At 51.2% G+C, this 21348-nt stretch overlaps 1 protein-coding gene across 7 annotated transcripts in view; it reads right to left on the bottom strand.

Annotated features, from left to right (window-relative positions):
- CSMD2 (CUB and Sushi multiple domains 2) overlaps nt 1–21348 on the bottom strand; it is a 624779-nt gene that overhangs the window by 486747 nt on the left and 116684 nt on the right. The window lies entirely within an intron of this gene.

The raw sequence follows: 21348 nt of genomic DNA, 5'->3' as shown, positions 1-21348 counted from the left end.
TTCCTCACCCCTCCCCCATATAAAATACAGTATTCAGCCCTACGGCTTCTGCTTCAGTGGAACAGCTCGCCATCCTCACCGCCATCACCCTGGCCCAGGCCTCAGCTCCTCGCACCTGGACCAAGGCGATGCTTCCCAGCCTCTCACCTTGAACCCTTGCCTTAAACCTTTGCCATCCACCCTCCCCGCAGCAGCCAGAACGATCTCTTGAATGTCTTCTGCCGCCACTCACTTGCTCAAAGAGCCCTTCCATGGCATGGTGCTCTTGTCCGTCCGCAGGACACAGTACAGGTCCTTCACTTGCAAAAGTCGCACCTGTGCACTCAGACCCTGCCTGTTTGTACAGCGCCATCTTGCCCCTTTCCTGCCTCGGAGTGTCACCTCCTAATACTGAGCCACATGCAGACTTCTGCACTCAGCCTGCTGCTCTTGGCCTCCAAGTCTTGCTCAGGCTGCTGCTTTTTCCTGGAGATCCCCTCCACTTCTTCCCCTTCCCTCGGGCACTGTCCATCTTCCTTTGGACTCAGAAGCACCTCCAGGAGGCACAGCCTTGGCTGGGAGTCTTGGTCCATACCACTCTGCCACATCGGTCTACACTGATGGTCTACACCCCCTACAGAGCATTTGGAAGGTGCTCAGTAGTTTCCCTGCAGTCTCCTGTTTTGTCCCGAGAAGAACTCGCTGGGCCCAGGTCTGCTGTTAGCTCTGTTCTCTACACGAGGAGACAGGGACTAAGAGAGGTTTGACAGCCTCCCCAAGGTCACGGCCCAGACAGCTGGAGTCAGAACCCAGGTTGGTATTTGCCAGGGCTGCCACCTTGACTCTATTTTCCCCCAGACTTATTTCATTTATTTGAAATGTGAGAGACAGAGAGAGAGAGAGAGAGAGAGAGAGGTCTTCTATCCATTGGTTCATCCTCAAATGGCCGCAATAGCCAGGGGTAGACCAGACCAAAGCTAGGAGTCCAGAAACTCCATCCTGGTCTCTGACATGAGTGGCAGGGGCCTAAGTACTTGGGCCATCATCCTGTGCCTTTCTAGGCACAACAGCAGGAAGCTGGATTGGAAGCAGAGCAGCCAGAGCTCAAACCAGTGCTCTGATAAGGGATGTCAGCATCGCACCACGGCACTGGCCCCAACCCCAACACCGAACAATCCCTTTGGGAGTCTCCCTTCCACTCATCCTGGACTCCTTTCCGCTCCTGAGCCCTGCCAGCCCTGCCTCAAGGCCTTTGCATTTGCTGTGTCTGCTGCCTGCAACATTCTCCCACAGATGCTTCTCCAAGAGGCCTTCCCTGGCTGGGCAATGCAAAACGGTGATCTCCCCACCGCAGCTCCAAGCATCCTTTCTGCTTTCTAATTTGCTCTGAACTCTTCCACATCTCGAGACTGTGGATTTCACTCACTGAGCTGCTCTAGTGTCTCTCCATATCCCCAAATGCAGGCTCCCCATCGGCACCTGCTGTGTTCACTGCTTTAAGCCTGGAATTTCAAACTGGGGACCCGGCATTTACGAGTAAGTGCTCAGTAAATATCGGTTGGGTGAATGAATGATTCTCTGAGAACACAGCTATGCAGATGAAGCCAGTGAAGTATTGCCAAATCCCAGCTCCTTTCATTACAGCTGCCTGGGCTCAGGGACAGAGGGGACCCATTTCCCTCCTCAGAGCTCGTCTGCATGTAGCCATAACCAGTCCAGAGGCCTCCACCTGGGAGGCGTCCCCAGCCTTTACAAAGAAGTCCAATGCCAAGCTCAAGCCATGGATCCACTTGTCATTCTCTGCGTGCTAGCAGCAACAAGCTGCCTCAGCCTTCTGGCAGTGTCCAAAGGTACAGCGAAGGGAACCGTGCGCCCACTGGCCTTCGGGAGTGTGGCTTTGAAAACACATGCGGTGATTTCCTTTCAAGTATCATCACTCACTGTTGTTCTCGTCGTGGAGCTTTCAACCCATCATCCCCAGGGCCACAGGTGCCCGCCAGGCAGAGACGCAGCCCAGCACCCCATGCTGCAGGCCATCCTGGGTCTGTGCCATCCCAGCTCCCCAACAACCTCCACACACCCCAGAGGCCTGGCTCTGCTCAGTGGGGAACCCCCTTAGCAACAAGGCCCTTCTCTTGCTTCTATTGGGAACCCAGGAGCTCCCCTAAGACCCTGCATCCCCCCACCTCACCCTGACCCTGTCAACATTGGCTGAGCTCCTGCTAGGGGCAGGGTGACGGCTGTGGGAGGATGAGAAGGGAGTAGGGAGGCCTCTCAGGGCAGGGGTCAGCTCCCTGCCTCCCTGCAGGCTGACCTGCCCTTTCTTAGACCCCTGGGAGGAACTGAAGCTACAGCCGCTGCAAGAATGAGGAAGGAGACACAATGGTCTCTACCACCCCCTGCAACATACAAACCTAGGACATAGAGCAGGGGGTGGGTTGTGAATGCCACAGGCAAAGGCAGCTTTGAGGAGTAAAGAGAATCTCTCTTCTCTCTCTCCTCCCTCTTGAGGACATCACAGCTGACTGCATGGCTGTGAGGACTATCCACACGTTGAGGCTGCTTCAACATGAACCTATGGACATGCCTTCCCCCTCCTTCGGTTGCCCACCAGCCCCTCCTGGGTCCCCAGGAGGTCTCTCAATGGAGCACCCCATCTCTATGCTCCAAGCCCACTTCAGTCCACGAGCTCCTCCATCTCTGTTAATAACAACTTTATGCCATCAATTGCTCTGGCCCAAAGCCTTGGAGACAACATTAGTCAGCTTGTTACTATAAGGAGATATCAGAGGCAGCTTAGCTTTACAAAGAAAAAAGGTTTATGCTGGCTCACATAATGCTGACGTTCAAGTCCAAGATTGAGCCATCCCATTGGCTTGGGCTTTGGTGAGGGTGGTGGGTGGCAAAGTTGGAGCAGGTGTAGTTCCATGGTGAGCCAGGAAGCAAGGAGAGAGGCTGGGTGCAAACTCAGGCTTTTATAGCAAGCCTCTCCTGAGGGCACGCCCCCAGCGACCTAGGGACCTCCCCCTGGGCCTCACCTCACCAGAGAACTGTCATGCTGGAGACCAAGCCTTTGATGCATCGGGCTTTGATGGACATTCAACCTCCAGATTACTGCAGAGCAACACTCAGCCTCACACTCACACCCATTAAGGCAGCTAGTTCTGCTCCCTCCACCTTCAAGGTCCACCTGGAATGCACCCACTTCTCACCCCTCCACTGCTGCTCTTGCCTGGGCCCCCTTGTCTCTCACCTGCACCCCTGCAGCCTCCCTGCCCCCACCCTGCTCTCCGTAAGCATATCCTCTACACAGCACCTGCTCACAGGTTGGTCCGAGCAAGTCACCCTCTGCTCAGAACCCAACAATGCATCCCTCCTGCTTAGAGCAGAGACCAAGTCTTTCCCTGTAGCACAGAGGCTGTGTATGAGCTGGCCCCTTCTCTGACTTCATCACAGCCTCCCAATCTCCCCTCATTCATTCTGCTCCAGCTGCACGGGACAGCTGCATCTCCATCCTCCAACAGTGCCAGGCTAATGCTCACACAGAGCCTGGGGATTCCCAGGAGGTGGTGGCGTGCAATCCAGCCCTTCTGGGGAGCTCGTTTCCTGGGACCTAAGCAGGGACCGCTGTGTCACACGCCCTCCTCTCTCAAGTAGTTGTTGCTCTGCATTTCAGCTATCTGATGCCTTATCTGCCTGCCCAACCAGACAGACCACGATTATCCAAGGGCAAGGACCAACGGATTATCCCAGCCCTGAGTTTTCCCAGACTCTGTACAGAGTAGGTATTCAAGGCATGTGGATGGAGGGAGGGAGGGATGATGGATGATGGGGAGAATGACCAAAGTACTAAATTTTCATAACCTTTACTGTGTTGGGGACATTTTTCTCTGAAAGATACTTTGTGTCTCAAGAAGCCCCAGCCAGAAGCCAACTGGTGCAAGTGCTGCCTCTCAGCAGGGCTTGTGCTGTTCTCCAAGGCAGCTGGGTGTGCAGCACGGGAGAATCCTCTCCCTTGTGAAGGGTGGAGAGCCTTGCAGACACATTTCCCAAGAAGGGAGGCAAATCAAGCCACACGTCCACCTCCCTTGGAGATGGACAAGGAGAGGAGAGTCCCATGTGGCCCTGGGGCAAGAAGGTATCTTGGCGAAGGAAACACACTCAGCCTCTTTGGACACAGCTGTGGATGATCCCTGCTGTCGGCTCACTGTGCACACACCACGCCCTATTTCACAGCTGAAACAAGTCTCCAAAGTATTCTAGAGCATTCCTAGGGTAACACTCAGTGAGTGGTAGGCTAATCCAACAACTGCAAGGTCATCCAACTGTCCTAGGTGCTCCCTGCTTTCCTGCTGCCTCCAGGAGCAGGTGGGAGACCAGCTCAGGGAAAGGCATGAAGGGGCACCATGGGCATTGAGACCTGGTGCCCCAGGGGAGGCTGCCAGGCCTTCCCAGGCCCTCGCAGCTCCCTGGATTGCCAAGGACTGCAGAGGTTACAGAAGACGCCGGGAACACAGGACAGGAGGAGGGTCGTGGGTGGGGAACTGGCCATGTGCCTGCACCCCTGCAGTCTTATTGTTGATGAGGACTGATTGGCAGGGCCTGGACCAATTCTAGAGATTAGAAAGTGTGCTGGAATCAAAGGCAATCAACTAATGAATGGGGAGTTGATGATGTAAAGCAGTGTTAAGAGTCTCACAGATTCTTCTAATTAGTGACTCTTAATTTGCCATGGATTTTAGAAGGCATCTACAGCAACCCCCTACCCGGCTCAGGCAAGCTTCTCACAAGAAGAGATTCTTGGTGGGAGGGCAGGGCATGGCTCCATGGACGCCTGCCTGGCTGCCCACTCACATTCCACACCTTTCTCTGTCCATGTACACTTAATGGAATGTGATGTAGTATTTATTTATGTAACACATTCATATATTAATGGATGTATATAAGTGTGTTTTACAAATATACAAGTATATATTGAGCTAAAATATTGAACATGTAGGTAAAAGAGGTTCAATAATTAAAATGTTTAGTTAAAAATTAGCTAAAATATTGAACTAAGGTTTAAGTAAAATAGGTTCAATAGTTAATATTTGATTCCTAAATGTTAAAATATTTAGTTAATAATCAGTTAAAATATTTCACATTTAGCTAAATATACATATTTAGTTTACTTTTTGACCTTTAAAAATACATTTTAAGCATATATTTGTAAATATATGTAGTGTTAACATTTCATATTTAGTAAAAATGCATATTAGTTAAAATATTTAGCTATAAATTTAGTTAAAATGTATATTTATTTAGTTAAAATAGATATATGCAGTTTACTCCTCATCAGATATAAATGCATTTTTAAATATATATTTATGAATATGTATTTTGCTAAAATATTTAATTTATGTATACAGACAGAAAGAGAGAGACTTTACACATACATACAAACATACAGAGGGCACTTCCAAAATTCATAGAAGACGAAAGAAAAAGATAACGTATATTTTGCATGAACTTGTTGAAGACCCGGTGAGTGTGTGCATGTGCTGTCTGTGTAAGAGAGAGAGACAGAGACAGAGAGAGTATATTTGCTTCTTGCAAGATGAGCCATGTTCAGTCTGTACACTCACCTTGTATCCCCCAGGGCTGCATAGTATTTCATTGGTTTCTTTCCAAAATCTAAATAGCTTAGACTTTGAGATGAGTCTGCCATTTAAGTGTATGTCATACATAGCTCAGTTGGCAGAGTTTTTCTTTTTGGTGGTGCACAACATAATGGCACATCCTTCAATACAACATTGTCTTTGATGGAGCCAGTGCACCCTGCAGACTGGGGAAAGACTGGTCACAGCAGTCCTGGCAGACCTGGGTCGATCCAAGCCCTACTGGGGAACCTCCAAGGGTGGAAACTCATTACCTGGCCAGGCAGACTTTTGATTCCTCGCTGTAATCCACCCACCCCTAACATCTTCCCCCTGGACAGGGCTGCGCTCTCTGGGCAACCTCCAATGGACTGATTTCTCTTGTCCATGACAAACCCTCACGTCACCCCTGTGTCTTCTCTTTAACTGTCCTTTGCCACTTCTCTCATTCATTCCTTCCCAGCACTCTGGGGCTGGGGCCGTGCGCCTCACTATGGGATCGGGGTTGTGTGCTGCTGCGGAACGCTTTATTCTGTGATGTCCTTCCTCTGCGTGCACCCACCTCCCAAGATCCAGAACGCAACCTCCTGGGGCCAGAGCTCTGTGCACCTGACACACGTTGAAGTTCAGAGCCGACTGACACTTCCACGGAGTTTCCACGCAAGCCAGAATGTCATCGCTGTTGGTTTCGATATTCGTTCAGTCTTTGATTTTGGATTCCTGCCCCTTGGCTACTTATCACACATACACCAGAGTAATCATTAAAGAGGAATCCTTAAAAAAAAAAAAAAAAAACTCCCAATCTCGCTGCCCTCCCTTGTCAACTGCTTCTCTTTCTATCCAGTCTCAGTCCACAGAAGACCTACTTTTTCCATGGATGCAACAAATATTAGGAAACAATTTTGCTTTCTGTTCTTTCCTCTTGAAAATAATACAAGCATCTCTCTCTATTACTAAGTAAGGCCATTATAATTTTAAATGACTGCATAAATCCATTAGTTAGATGTACTATAATTTTCCCAGCCATCCCCCTATTGTTGGACATTTTTACAGTTTCCAATTTTTCATCATTATAAATAATGCTGAAATCAACACTTTCCCGCATATAACTTTCTTCTTCTGTTGAGTTATTTCCGCAGGATGGATTCCCAGGAGGGGCATTACTGGGTCAAACGACAGGAACATTTATGACTCTTGATACATGCTGTCACGTCGGATTCCCAGAGGACTAATTAACGTTGCCACCAGCAATGTGTCAGTGTGTCCATCCCCCACAACTGCCCCAGTACCGTGCACCGTCAGCGAAGTCCTCCAGGCTAACCGAGTAGGGATGAGTGCCATGTGGCTGTGCTACTCCGGATTACTCTGGCTTCCCTGCGTGTTTGCTCGGTGCCTCTATTTCCTCCAGGATGAACTCCTGGAGCTTTCTTCTCACCGTGTTGCTGCCTATTATCTAACGCAGGGACGCACCTGTCGCTGCCACCCCTGGTACACCATGCTCAACTGTCAGGTGTCTCCCTATCCATTTCAAATGGCTTCCCTGGTACAGGACTTCTACATCTGAATACGGCCAGATTACGACATCTTTCCTTTTGTGACCTTCTAGAAAGTACAAAGCCTGACATTGCTCCCTATGATAGCTGAATATGTTCTTTTTATCATTTGGTCCAGCTGCATGGAATGACTGTATCCTTTTCTCTAACAAAGCCTGGGTTCAAACCCACATGCTTCTTTTTTTTTTTTAAAAAAAGACTTATTTATTTATTTTCAAAGAGTTACAGAGAGAGCGAGGGGAGAGGGAGAGGGAGAGGGAGAGGGAGAGGGACAGGGAGAGGGAGAGGGAGAGGGAGAGGGAGAGACATCTTCTATCTACTAGTTCACTTCCCAGATGGCTGCAATGGCCAGTGCTGAGCCAGGCCAAAGCCAGGAGCCAGGAGCTTCATCTGGGTCTCCCATGTGGGTAGCAGGGGCCCAAATACTTGGGCCACTTTCCGCTGCTTTTCCCAGGCCATTGGCAGGGAGCTGGATTGGAAGTGGACCAGCTGGGACTTGAACTGGCTCCTGTGTGGGATGCTGGTATTGCAGACTCTACCCTCTACACAACGCCAGCCTCGCAGTCCCACACTCTGTCTCCAGCTGTGTGTCCTCTGGCAAGTGACTTAACCTCGCTGGGTGAGCCTTGTCTAAAAAGCAGAGATAATAACAGTGCCTACCTCACCAAGCTGTTGTGAGGATTCGATGTTAAATAGTCGCGTGCTTAGGAGAGCGCCTGGTGCTTGGGAAGAATTTAAGCAACACCAGCTTTCATCACCGTCCTCACAGTCACCACTGTCTCGTGCGGCTTTCTTCCTCCTCGTTTCGAGTGCTCAGCACGCTTCCCAAGGATTGTCTTCAGGGCTCCACCCACACCACTTGGAACTGAGACCCCTGCATGCATCAGGACCCTCCAGGTGAGTCTGCTCAATCAGCTGCAGGCACCCCACGAACAGGCGAGAATACATAAACGTCTGGGCTAAGCGACGGTGAAAGCGACGCTGCCGCAGGTCATCGGCCTTTGCCTCTGCTCCACCCAGCCACAAAAGGAACCTGGGGAGCGCGCCCTGGGATAGATGGTCCCTTGGTCTAGCCTGGCTCACAATGCAGGTGCAGGGCCAGGCACATGGTGGGCTGGACAGCACTCCCCGGCCCCATCCCTGCGCAGGTCCCACTGCCTCCAGTCTGCCCTTGCCCTCCTCATGGTCCCTAAAGCACAGATCTCACAGTGCCACCTCCCTGCCCAAGCAAGACCCATGGGTGACTACCCTGCCCCTCCCCCACTCCCCACCAGGGAGAATAGAGCCCAAATCCCTCCCGTGGCCTCCCAGGCCCTGCCCCTCACTCCAGCTCAGCCCCTGCCATGTTCCTTTCTCCCACACCACACCTCTGCCCAATGGGACTTCTTCCAGCTGCTAGAATACCTGTGCCTGCTTTCTCCACCCTTTGACTTCATCCATTCACCAAATAGTGGCTGGGAACCTTGCCACACACCAGGACCTGACCTGGGAGCTGTGGATTCAGTAGAGAACAACAATAACAATGCAAAAAGCACAAAAGCCCTTGACTCCAGGAAGGCTCCCTTCTGACCAAGGATATAGACAACAGGCAAAGAAATTGTTGCATCAAACCTACAGGGCCATAGGGAGTGATGAGGTGGGGGGGCCATAGTATGGACAGGAAAGACCACTCAGCTAGGAGATGTTTGGCCAGAAACATGAGTGAGAGGAGAAATAAAGCTATGGGGCTACTGGGCAAAGCAGGATGGACAAAAGGAACAGAATGTGCAGAGGCTCTGAAGCTGACACCTGCCTATCTGGCTCATTCCTCTGTGACCTCCAATTTTCAAATGTAACTCCTGGGGACAGTGGCTGTGGCTTAGCAGGTAAAGCCACTGCCTGCAGTGCAGGCATCCCATATGGGCACTGGTTCAAGTCCTGGCTGCTCCACTTCCCATCTAGCTCTCTGCTGTGGCCTGGGAAAGCAGTGGAAGATGGCCCAAGTATTTGGGCCCCTGAACCCATGTGGGAGACCCAGAAGAAGCTCCTGGCTCCTGGCTCCGGCCATTGTGGCCATTTAGGGAGTGAACCAGCGGATAGAAGACCTCTCTCTCTGTAACTCGGCCTCTGCCTCTCTGTAACTCTGCCTTTCAAATATAAAAATAAATCTTTAAATATATATAATACTTACATATTTATGTAAATATATTTAAAAACAGAGTAACTCCCAGTGAAAGCATTCATTACCAAGCCTAATGTGTGTTACTCCTACGATACGGCTGGATACCAGGGAGAAGCATGAATGGAGAGCTTGGAGTAAGCGTTGTGGGACAGGGAAGCAGAGATGTTGTCCAGAAGAACAAAGTCTCAGGCAGCAAGGCCAGGACTGGGGTCCTCAGGCCCCAAGAGGGGTGTGGCATCGTGCTGCTGGCCCCCCTGCTGCTCCTACCCCCATCCTTCTGCGAGGTCAGGACACGTGGCATGCACAGGCCTGACAGCTGCATGGGGCGAGTCTGAGAGGCAACACGTGGTGGGGAGAGTGTGGGCTTCAGATCCTGATGGATTTCCAACGACGCATGGCCCTGTGAGCTGTTGACAAAGCTTCTCTGTGCCCTGACTTTCTGAGCTGTGAATTGGGGCTCCTACGACTTTGCACACCAGGTGGGGGCGTGCCCATGTTTGCAAGGCCCTCCTGCATCGCTGGGCATGCAAGAGGCAGCCAACAAGCTCCCTGGGCTCGGTTTTCCTCATCTCAGAGGCCCTGGGCTTGTATGAGGACTGGGAAACCATGGCTATTGCTGCTCAAGGGGGAAGGACTGAGATGGCATCTGTCCACCGCCAAATCTCCAAATCCAAAGCCCCCACCTAACACACTAAGTACTCTCTCCTCTCCTGCTGTTAGAATGAAATGTCAATGAGTTCAACCCTCCATTACCCACACTAATGCAGACAAGGGTCGGGAAGAAGAACACAACACAGCGGCTAATCATCCCTGAACTGCCAATTAATGGGAGGAGTGGGATTAAAATACTTGGTTGGACACTTCTGTTGAGAATGCTCTCCTCACCAGTGCGAGGCTCATGGCTTGGGAGACAAGGAAGAAGTGGTAGAAAGGCATGTGTGGCCCTGAGCCTCCAGGGCCAGCATTCCTGGAGGAAGCTCCGACTGGGTCACCTGACCCAAGTCCACAAGAGGGAGGCACATGTGTGTGTCCTGCAGCTGACGTTGCACCTGTCATCACAGCCAAGCCCAGCGATCTCTCAGAGCCACAGGGGCCATTATGGGAGGAACAGGGATCAAGCCGGAGGGGTCCTGAGCATGTCATGTTTGGGGTTCCCAAGACCCCCATGTCTCAGGCAGATTAGGAGAGGGGGATCTGGGCCGGAGCAGCCCACTGCCTCCCATGAAAAGGGCGTTTATCAACAGAAGACTCGTGCTAATAGGTGTTAAATAGAGTTCAACGCAGAAAATTGAGAAGTAATGAGACTTGGAACCAAGAGAATACATTCAGAGGTGGTCACGTGGCCAGAAGTCCCTACCTGAATGCTGAAAAGCAGGCGGCCTGAGCATCAAGAGTGTGGTGGGTCAGAGGGGAGGCGAGCAGGATGCACCTGCCCCAGACGGAGGCCATGGGGCTCACACAATCAAGCAGTTACCATATTTCAATGGCTCTAGGGCACCTGCTCTTCCAGACTCCCTCGTCTCCTGCACTGGGGCATGCATCTCATAAATGACAGCATGGCATTCTTTAATTTGCAGCAGTTTCTCTTCCTTAGCAGTACAGCAATTAAAGCTGCACCTTCTAACTGAGGGCATCCCGGGGTCAGTGAAAGATAGAACCAGCCACAATGAGCAAATCGCTTCCCTGGTCTGGGTCATCCACAGGGGACCAGACAATCATTTACTCTTGCATTTATTTACTGAGCTTTTTTTTTTTTTTAAGATTTATGGATTCATTTATTTGAAAGGCAGAGCAACAGAGACAGAGGGAAAGGCAGACAGAGAGAAAGAAAGAGAGAGGGAGGGAGAGAGGGAGGGAGGAAGAGAGAGAGAGAGGTAGATAGGCAGGTAGGTAGATTTTTCATCTGCTGGTTCACTCCCCAAATGGTTACCATGGCCAGGGCTGAGCCAGGCTGAAGCCAGGAGCTCAGAACTCCATCCAGGTCTCCCACATGGGCGGCTGGAGCCAAAGCACTTTGGCTATCATTCACTGCCTCCCAGGTGCATTAGCAGGACGCTGCATCGGAAGTGTAACAGCTAGGACTGGAGCCAGCATGCCAATATGGGATGCAGGCATTGCAAGCATCAGTTCAGCCCACTGTGCCACCAATGCCAGCCCCCATCAGTATTTACTAGATATCTGCCGTGTCAGAGCCCATGGCTGGACAAAGCCATGAGCCGTGAAGACAACAGCTCTCGCATCTGCTTCTGCATCTTGATTCTCTGCTGGGCACGGTTAGAGGTTAGAACACATGACACATGTTGTCTCATTTCTCCTCTGCAGCCATCCGGTGGAGTGGTGTGTATTATTATCCTTGTCCTCCGTGACAAGCGTGGTCAGAGGTGGTTAAGTGACTTGCTCAAAGTCACAGGCTGGCCACTCACCGGCAGCGTGGGAGTTGATCCTCCCCCTGCCCTGAGCTGCAGCCAGGCGTCTACTCTCTGGAAGCACATAGGAGCCGAGAAGGGAAGCAGGACAGGAATACCACAGTAACACACATGATGCAGAGAAGTATAGGGAGCCAAGAAAGAACCAAATGAGGCATGGTGCGCTGGGGCGGCCTCCTGGGTTGAACTGAAGAAGAGACTGGAAGAGCCAAGGTTGGGTAGCAGGGAGGTTCCGGAGAGGGACTTGGAGTGCTGGAGGGACGAGCAGGGAGGCTGTGTGTGTCTCAGGGCTGGACCAAGTCCAGTGTGCCTGGAGGAGGAAGGGTGTGCAGGCAGGGCTGATGTCCAGGGCTTTGATGGCTGAGCAAGGACTTCAGACTCCACCCTGGGGCTTGACGCGAAAGCTCCAAAATATCTAGTGATTCCCTGAATCTCTGTTTGGACAGCGAGTGACTGTGGAGTCCTACGGAGGGCAAGAGTGGCTCTGAAGGAAACCTGCCATGCACAGTTGTACAGGTTGAGCACCAAAAAAGTGTGCCCAGACAGAGGAGAGATGATGACTACAATGAAGGCTACCATTTATCCACTAAGCCAGGAGTTCACGGGGATGTGGCCTCCAAGGGTGGCCACTAGTGCCACTAGGCCTTGAGTTCAGGGACTGTGACCTCTAAGGATGGCCAGTAGTGCTAGTTTGCACAAAAGCTGTCCAGACAAGCAAAGACTCAGACCAAGAGAGGCAAGCACTAGCTACTACTCCTGGGTCCCGCTGCATGCCAGCCCTGGACTAAGGTGCTGCGATGGCAGAACAAACAAAAAACAGGTGACAGTCATTGCCCTTGAAGACCCATAAACCTTGACCAAAGGTTTTGTCAGGTGAAAGAAACATGTCTTGGCTCCCACAAAACACACCATGATCTGTTAAAATAGCTTTCTTTTATGGAGTGCCTACTATGCACCAAGCATCACCTTAGATGCTTTCTCTACCATATCACATCTCACCATACCCTTGAGGGGATGAAAGGGTCATCCTCTTTCCTATGGGGGAACTCACTGGGCGCTACGGTTCCTGCGTTGCAAAATTTCAGTTCCGGGAAGCTGGGAGACACTCACCCAGGGTCCCATAGCTCATGGGAAGAGAAGCCAAGCTTTGAACCCACACCTCTGACTCTGAGGCCTGTGCTCTTGCTCCTCTCTGAGCGTGCTGAAGCCTCAGAGCTCGTTGAAGCTGGAGGACATGGCTTAGTCATCTTAGTCTCCTCCAGGCCTCCCCTGGGGCCTGCGGACAGCAGGTACCTGTTGCTGAATGAATGAACAGGGACACAGAAGTACAGCCGAGGTGCACCTTTTATGTAGGCGACCAACCCAGCCGCCTGCAAACGCCCTTTTCCCCCTTGTCACTGCTTCTTCCTGCACCCTCCCTGGAGGGCGCCCTGGACACCACAGCTTGCATGATAGCATCCTAGAGCCATGGTAACACTCCTCCTAAAGTGGGGGCGGGGCGGGGGAACAGCACCATGCGCAGTGAACTCTGTGGGATTATGGAGGATGTGCTAGGAAAATCATCCTCGTTCTTCATGTAATGAGAAGCGCTGCCCAATTTGTCTCAAATGCCACATCTCTGTGTATTAATTTGTGACTCCACGGTATTGATTAGAACGGATGTTCTCCAGCTCCCGAGGCAGGGCCCGGAGGAGAGGAGCAGGAGCACTCAGGAAGGCCACGCTGGGCCTCCCGAGTCGAGGGGGTGGACACCCACAACCCCCTCCCATCCCAGAGGAGGCCTGGGCAGGCCTGCACTTCCGGCCCGGAGTGGCCTGAGTGCTGAAAATTGCCTGTGAGTATGCACACACAGATGTTCAAATAGCTTCCATTAGCCCAATTTTGAGATGTCTGCATAACGTCCCTGAATGGGGGAACTTTGTCAGAATGAGGAAATGGTCTGAGAGGCCGAGGCCAGGAGAGGAGAATCAGATGTAATTACAGTGAGGCAGAAAACCAGGAGGGGCCGGGTGGCCAGCACCCACGGCTCCAACTCCATCTCTGGGCATCAATTTCCCAGTGTGCATGGTAACACGGTCACCTGTAACCCAACCAAATCTTCCAAGAGCCCCAAGCGCACACTCTGTCCCAAAACCATCTCATAATCTACCTCTCCAGGCGCAAGAAGACAAGGAGCGCCACGCTCATCTGTCCATCCCCCACCCACAGACATGTCTGTCTACCCATGTTGCAATGCTTTGTGGTCCACAGGCAGCGATGACACGGCTGACCTCCTCGTGGTAGCCAAGGCCCATCCAAGCCCTTTTTTTTTCCAGAAGTGACACTAAATTGAGCACTGTTTCTTCTTCCCAGTTCCCGTTTTTGAGGGGTCATGGAGAAGGGTTGCAAGGACACATCTGAAGACTGTGAAAGTGAGGATTTAAAAAATCAGGGGCTGTACACAGTCAGCGCTCAATAAATAGTACCAGGATGGATGACAGAATCCCTACCACCAACTTCACAGGTGCTGTTAGCCTCTCTGGGTTGTTTTTCAGGGAGACTGGGGGCAACTGGATAGGTTCCAGGGTACCTGTGAAATCCCTGAATTACACAGAAAAGTGGCTTGTGTGTGTATGTGTATGTGTGTTTGAGAGAGACAGACAGAGAGAGCACTTTCAAGTTCACAACTTCAAAAGTCTAAAGCCTACTTACTGGGCTTATAACAAGACCCTCAGTTCTAATGCCAGCATCTCCAATACAAAGAGAAGAGGCCTTGGCCTTGGCCTCATTAGCGTGAATGCCCCAGGTGACAGGGCCTGAGCCCTCACCGGGAGCTGATGGGGCAGGTTCCCCATCAGCTGGAAGCTCACAGACGCAAAAAACTCTCAGATCCTTTTGCCAAGAAGCAACAGACTGGTTGCACGACAAGCCACACTAAGAACAGCAGCCCTGAGGATTTTGTGCAAACTCAGGAGCCAGGGAATTGGAATAGGGCTGGGACTGTGGCCTATGGATTTTACATATTTCTCTGGTCTCTTGAAAGATTCCCAGTCAAGTCAGGTTAGGATGAGAACTAAATACTGAGCTGAGGATCCGCCAGGGCCCGTGCTGAGCACATCACGTGACCTGTGTGCCCTCTTCCCTAATCCTACAACAGCTCCATGCACTAAGTGCAGCCTGGGTGTCTCTTATTTGCACTGCCTGAGACTTCAAGTGTTCCAGGGAATGTTCGGGATTGGGGAATATTTGTATAGACAATCTCTTGGGGATGGGTCACAAGTCTGAACACAAAATTCATAGATGAAGGCGCTTTCATGCAATGAGTTAAGCACCTCTGTGTTTGGACTGTGACCCCTCATAAAGGTCAGGTGTGGAATTTTCTACTCATGGCAGCACATTGGCTCTGAGAAAATTTTGGACCAGGGATGCTTAACCTGTGCTATCAGTATTCTGGTTGCACAGGCACAGAGGCTGGGGCTCAGAGAAAGGAAACAACTTGTCCAAGGTCACATGGCGGTAGAGCAGCAAGACGGGGTTTGGTTCCAGATGACCGACCCCAGAGGCTGAGGTTATATTTTTGAAATATTTACTTATTTATTTGAAAAGCAGAAGGCAGAGGCAAAGAGGGAGGGAGGCAGGGAAGGAGGGAGGGAGAGGGAGAGGGAGAGAGGGAGAGGGGGAGAGAGAGAGAGAGAGATAGAGAAAGAGAGAGAGAGAGAGAGAGATCGATCTTCTATCCACTGGTTCACTTCCCAAATGGCTACAACAGCCAGGGCCCAGCTGGGCCATTATGAAGCCAGGAGCTTCCTCCAGATCTCCCACCTGGGTGCAGCAGCTCAAGAATTTGGGCCATCTTCTCCTGATTTCCCAGGCACATTAGCAGGAAGCTGGCTCTGAGGTGAAGCCAGGAATCGAACTGGTGCTCATATGGGATGCTGACTACAGGTGGTGGCTTTACCCACTAGGCCACATCACAGGCCCTGAAGCTGAGGTCTTAATCCTTGTACTGTGCTACCTCTCAACTGAAGGTTATCAGGGAGTTTGCCAAAGTAAAGGCGCCCCATCCTTACAGATCCTATGCAGATGTAATCAGTGGGCAGAACGGGCCTGACTCTTAAGGAAGCCTCTTGTATTCTGATGGTGAGCTAACAAGGTCATACTTAGACTTGGCCAAACACAGAAATACCTGAGCTGGAGACTGTTAGGTAGACCGAATAGACCGAGACCCACTTAAGATTCACACTGCTAAAACCCAAAGGTGTGGCCAGGATCAGGTGTTAAAAGGCTGCAGAGACTCTCGCCTCGTGGGCACTTCTGGTCTGCTCGGGATTCTGGTTCACGTGATGATCTCATTCTGGAGTAGACAGAAACAATGCCATGCAACCCGTGAGAGCTGGGGGGGGTGGGGGGTGGGAAGTCGGACGGCGAGGGTGGGACAGATGACACCCAAATGGCACCAGGGGCAAGTGGAAAAGAGGCAGACCTTCCCCACCCACCCAGAGTGACCCACAGTGAGCAACCATGCGGGAGCCAGGGACAGAACGGGATTCACAGACACCAACGCAAATGCCACCGGATTCCAAAGGGACTTGAAACAGCAAGGTACAAATCAAACTCAAAAAACGAGATGAACCTTCAAAGGAATATTTATCTGATTCTGGCATGGAAAAGGGCCTTTCCAAGCAGGGCACCTGAAGTAGATCTCATAAAAAGAAAAATTACAAACATTTAAATTTAAAATTAGTGGCGTAGAAATTAAAACTGCAGAACATCAAAAGGAAACTGATCATATTAATATCCTTAATATGCAAAAGCCACGTCCAAAGAAGATAAGGGAAGTACTAATGCCCCAGTGGAACACTAGACAGAGGCTGGGGAGAGGCAATTTACAAAAGATCTACAAATGGCCGGCAAGTGATGACAGGTGCTCAGCCTCACCTATAATCAAAGAGATGCAAATTATCACAACAAATGAGGTTTTTACTGTTCACTCGTTTTAATCAGCGAAACTGAATTAAAACTCACCAACATGCAGGGGAGGAAGGTGAGGGTGGGGGAGGCCTGGCCTGCTCACAGGCTGAAGACAGATGTGTGCATTAGCATAACCTTTCTAAAGACACTCTGGGATTCTGTATCCAAATGTAAAATCTATATGGTCTTTGACCCAGCCACTGCACTGCCAAGAATTTGTTCTAAGCAGCTAATTAGATGAGGGCTCATGCTGTATTTACAAGAATGTTCTCCACCAAACGTCTACAGAAGATGACTGTTAAATAATCAGAAGATGTTCAGACCACGGCACTGCTTCACTGGTATCCATTCCAGAGAACAAACCGGGGCTTCTCCTGTTAACACAGAAAACCACTGACCTCATCAACACAGATGATAGAGTCGCAAGATGGAGTAATCCCGGCTGCCCACAGGGTGGGTCTGCGGCTGTGCACGCACTGGGAGTGCGCAGAGAGCTGTTGAAATGTGCACTTGCTAGGACGCAGCTGGATAGCTGGCCTTCCCCACGCAGAACAGGATGGGGGCAGGCCTGTGAGCAGGAGGAGAAAGTGAGTGAGGGGAGGGCTCCTGGGCCTACTTTCAGACTCGGTGTTGAAAGCTGGGTTGCTGAATTCAGCAAATAAAAAGCCAGGTTGATTAGTTAAATTTGAACTCTAGAAGAACAAATGTTATTTTTTAAAGACTTATTTATTTGAAAGGCAGAACATCTGAGAGAAAAGCAGGGTGGGGGTGAGGGAGGTGGAGAGAGAGAGAGCGAGAGAGAGAGAGAGAGAGGTATCTTCCATCTAGTGGTTCACTCCCCAAATGGCCGAAACAGCTGGGGCTGGGCCAAGCTGAAGCCAGGAGCCAGGAGCCAGGAATTCCATCCACATCTTCCACATGGGTGCAGCAGCCCAAGCACCTGGGCGGTTTTCTGCCGCTTTCCCAGGTGCATCAGAAGGGAGCCGGATCGGCAGCAGAGTACCATTTCGATGTGGGATGCCAGAGTCGCAAGTGGCGGCTTCACCCACCGCACCACAACGCCAGCCCCTAGAGAAGCTTTTCAGTATGGACGTATGCCATGCAATATTTGGGACATATGAGAAATTTGAGTGAATTCAGATCAACTGGGCATCCACTCCTTTATCTGCAACTCCTAGCCGCGAAGCTCAGGAATGCATTTCTGGTTGTCTCCATGGGATGACGCACGCCAGCCTGGAGGGACACGGAGGCCACGCAGACTTCCTGCGCCCACCCTTGCTTCTGACCTGCCTGTGTTGTGAAGTCTCCAGCCTCGGCCTTACCGAAGGGGTTTTGCAGGGAGCCTCTCGCAGGATTACAGCACAGTCTTTTGTGCCAGAAAAAGCCACACTCGGGCTCCTGGCCAGCAAGTAGCCATTGCGTGGCACACAAACCTCCCACGAGGCCCAGCTGCTACGTCTGTAAGGTAGAGATAGCAACATCGGTGCACGGGTGAGCCGAGGGGGACTAAATGAGATAAGGTTCGTAAAGTGCCTGGCATACAAGCCGATCCCCTTCCCTCTAGTCCAGCGGCTGCGGCCCACACTCTTTCCCCCAAGGGATCACAAACTAAGCATCCTGTGTCATCTCAGTGCTTGACCCCTGGCTTTTCTGATCTTCCCCTCTGTGCAGGGCGGGCTGACACCCTGCCCCTGGCTTCAGCTCCCACTGAAGCCCTCACAGCGGCTCAGGCCCTTATCTGCACTTCTCACACTCGGGGTGTGGGTGCATGAGGACCAAACTCGCTTGCAGGGCAGACAGTCGGGGACTCGGGTCAAGGGTGGCCACCAAGGGCAGGGCCTGGGTGCCATATGGAAATGGAGAGGGCGATGTGGTGAACAAAGAATGCAGGTGGCTGTTCTGCCTCGGGACAGCCCAGGCTGGCCGCAGGTTCTGCTCCTCTGCCTGCTACACAGCACAAACCCTAAGATGGGCTCTGCCACACAGGGAGGGGTTGAGCCCCACCCCTGCATGCCAGATTGACACACAGCCCTTGTGGCTATAGAAACTTCCCTTCCTCCATCCCAGTGAGCTTCAGAAAGTTTAAAAATCTGCCAATCAGCCAGGTTTTACGCCCGAGAAGCAATTATTTATCAGCAAATCCCCAGATATGGAATTACCAGGACTGTTGATGAATAGTCCCAGGGAGAAATTGAACCCAGGGGTATATTCACAGCAGGAGCTGCCCTTGTCTATTCCCCCCAACTTCCCTCCTCGCCCTGCCACTTGGGGTATTTCACAAGTGGGTGCAACTCACTCGGTCCAGACGCACAAATTACCCCATGGTCCAGTCCCAAGCTCAACAGTGTGGTGACAACCACAGCCTTGGCTCATCGGAGCCTGATGCCCCTGTTAGCACAGGCCTCCGTGACCCGCTGCAGGGACAGCTAACCACATGACCTGGGAAGTCTGCATAATCCCTGCACCCGTGACTGCTTAGGCCCTCACTCTGCCACAGCAGCTGTGTGCACTGGACGTAGGCTTGCTAGGGCTCCCCTGGGAGGCTTTGTGGTCCTGGTGCCAGTGACTTAGAGACCCAACACCATCACCTGGCTCAGGTTCCTCACTCTGGTGTCCCTGCTGTGAATGCTGAGCAGCCCCCTGACCCCCGAGCTGGGCTGCCACTCCTGGCTTCCTAAGTCATCCCGAATGTTCTGTAACCTCTTTGGAATCACAGGCCCTTTCGTGAACCTTGCAGAAGCTGTAGCTCAGCTTTGTCCCATAGAACTTCCTGCCATGATGGAAACGTTCTCTGTCTTCGCAGCTAAAAGCTGCATGTGGTAACTGAGCACTTGACCTGAGGCCAGGGCAACTGGGACCCTGAATTTTAAATTACATTTAAGGTCAACGAACTTGGATGTAGACAGACACAAGAGCCTCACGGTGGACAGCACAGCTCTAGACTGAGGCTTAGCACACTTCCGTTCCAAAGGGCGAGAGAGTATTTTATAGGGCTTGCAGGTCACAAAGGCTCCGCTGCAAGAGCTCCCCTTTGTGGCTGTAGAGCACACAAGCACCCTTACTCTACCTATAAACAAATGGGCATGGCCATATCCCGATAAAACTTTATTGACACACAGTAAATGCATATATCCGTAGCAATCCTGCATTGCTCTGAGAAACATGCTGTTTGACCATCTCATCTTTGTGCCACCATATAAAGTGTGCTTACACAAACCTAGAGGTCTGGTCCACTGCACACCCAAGCTGTGTGGTGCAGACCACTGTACAGGATCCGTCGTTGAACAAAAAGGGCACTCTATGGGGCATGGCCATGTTTGCTTTCTGTGCCTGGCTTAGTCACATAGCATGTGTCCTCCAGATTCATCCATGTTGTCACACATGGCAGAATTTCCCTCCTTTTTAAAGCCAAATAGTATGCTCGGTGTGCATTGCATGTCTTCTTTATCCACTCATCCACTGGTGCATACTTAGACTGATTCCACAACCAGGCTATGGTGAATACTGCTGCAGCACAACCCCCCTGCCAGCTGGACAATCTGGTCAGCGGGCCTTGGCTGGCCAACCTCTGCTGCACACAAGCTCTCAGAATTCTGTCTGCAACGCAGAGGTTCAGAGACCTCTGTGACTACAGACTTTGCCCTTAAACTCTGGGCTAGGACCTTGGTTTCCAAAGGCTCCGTGAACACTCAGACCTGCTGAGTCCGATGGAGAAGTACTTGACCTTGTCCTACAGACAACAAGGTGTGGCCAGGGAGCCACAGGACACTTTTCTCCTCAAGTCTTCTGAAACCTCGGGCCTCAGACAAAGAGAGATCCATGAGGATGGTTGAATGAGGACACTAAGAAGGCCCAGCACACACAGCTGGGCCCCATACATGCCAGTCACTTCTAGAATCTCCAGGGGGTACTTCCTGTACAGTCCCTGGCTCAGATCCCCCACCCCCAAACACAGAGACTCTCCCTGAGGGAAATACACTGTAGAAGGAGCTAATGGCCATGGAGACTTTCACATGCTTCCGAAGAGGTCTCTCTTACTAAGGAGCTTGTAGCTAAAACTTGAAGAGAATGAGTTTGGATTCAGGGCTGGAGTGAAGGCAGAAACAGGATGACTTAAGACCAGAGACTTGATATTGGGAAGAGCTGATCATTTAAAAAAAGAAGCCAGGCCATCTCAGTAGTCCTTACTTTAAAGACAACTGGGCTTTTGTCAGGAGCCCTCAGTTAAAGTGAAGTGGAGCCATGTCAGGAGCCCTCAGTTAAAATGAAGCAGGCTTACATCAGGAGCCCTCAGTTAAAGTAAAGCAGAGTTGTCAGGAGCCCCAGTTGAAGTGAAGAGCAGTCATGTCAGCAGCCCTCAGTTAAAGGCATGCACAACTTTCTTGGGGCCTTCTCAGCAATCTTTAACAACTGAGATTTTTGAAGGAGCACTCAGTTGCTCAGGTTCAAGTCTCCAACTGCCTGCCCATTCTGCCAAGGAGGTAGAATGATCCTCTTCACATGGGAGACTCCCAGCCTGGACGAAGATGCTTATCTATTTCTAAATTGCTATAAGTTCATTCAAGAAAGCATCATTTAGCCTTCAAGTTCTCAAACAAAGGCAAGGGAAAGAAAGCTTTCAAATAACTGCTTTACAGGGATGT

Source organism: Oryctolagus cuniculus, chromosome 7 (genome assembly GCF_051225735.1).
Source record: "Oryctolagus cuniculus isolate XC-2025 breed Fujian yellow rabbit chromosome 7, ASM5122573v1, whole genome shotgun sequence".
Classification (NCBI taxonomy): domain Eukaryota; kingdom Metazoa; phylum Chordata; class Mammalia; order Lagomorpha; family Leporidae; genus Oryctolagus; species Oryctolagus cuniculus.
This window is presented reverse-complemented; position numbering and strand designations above follow the sequence as displayed.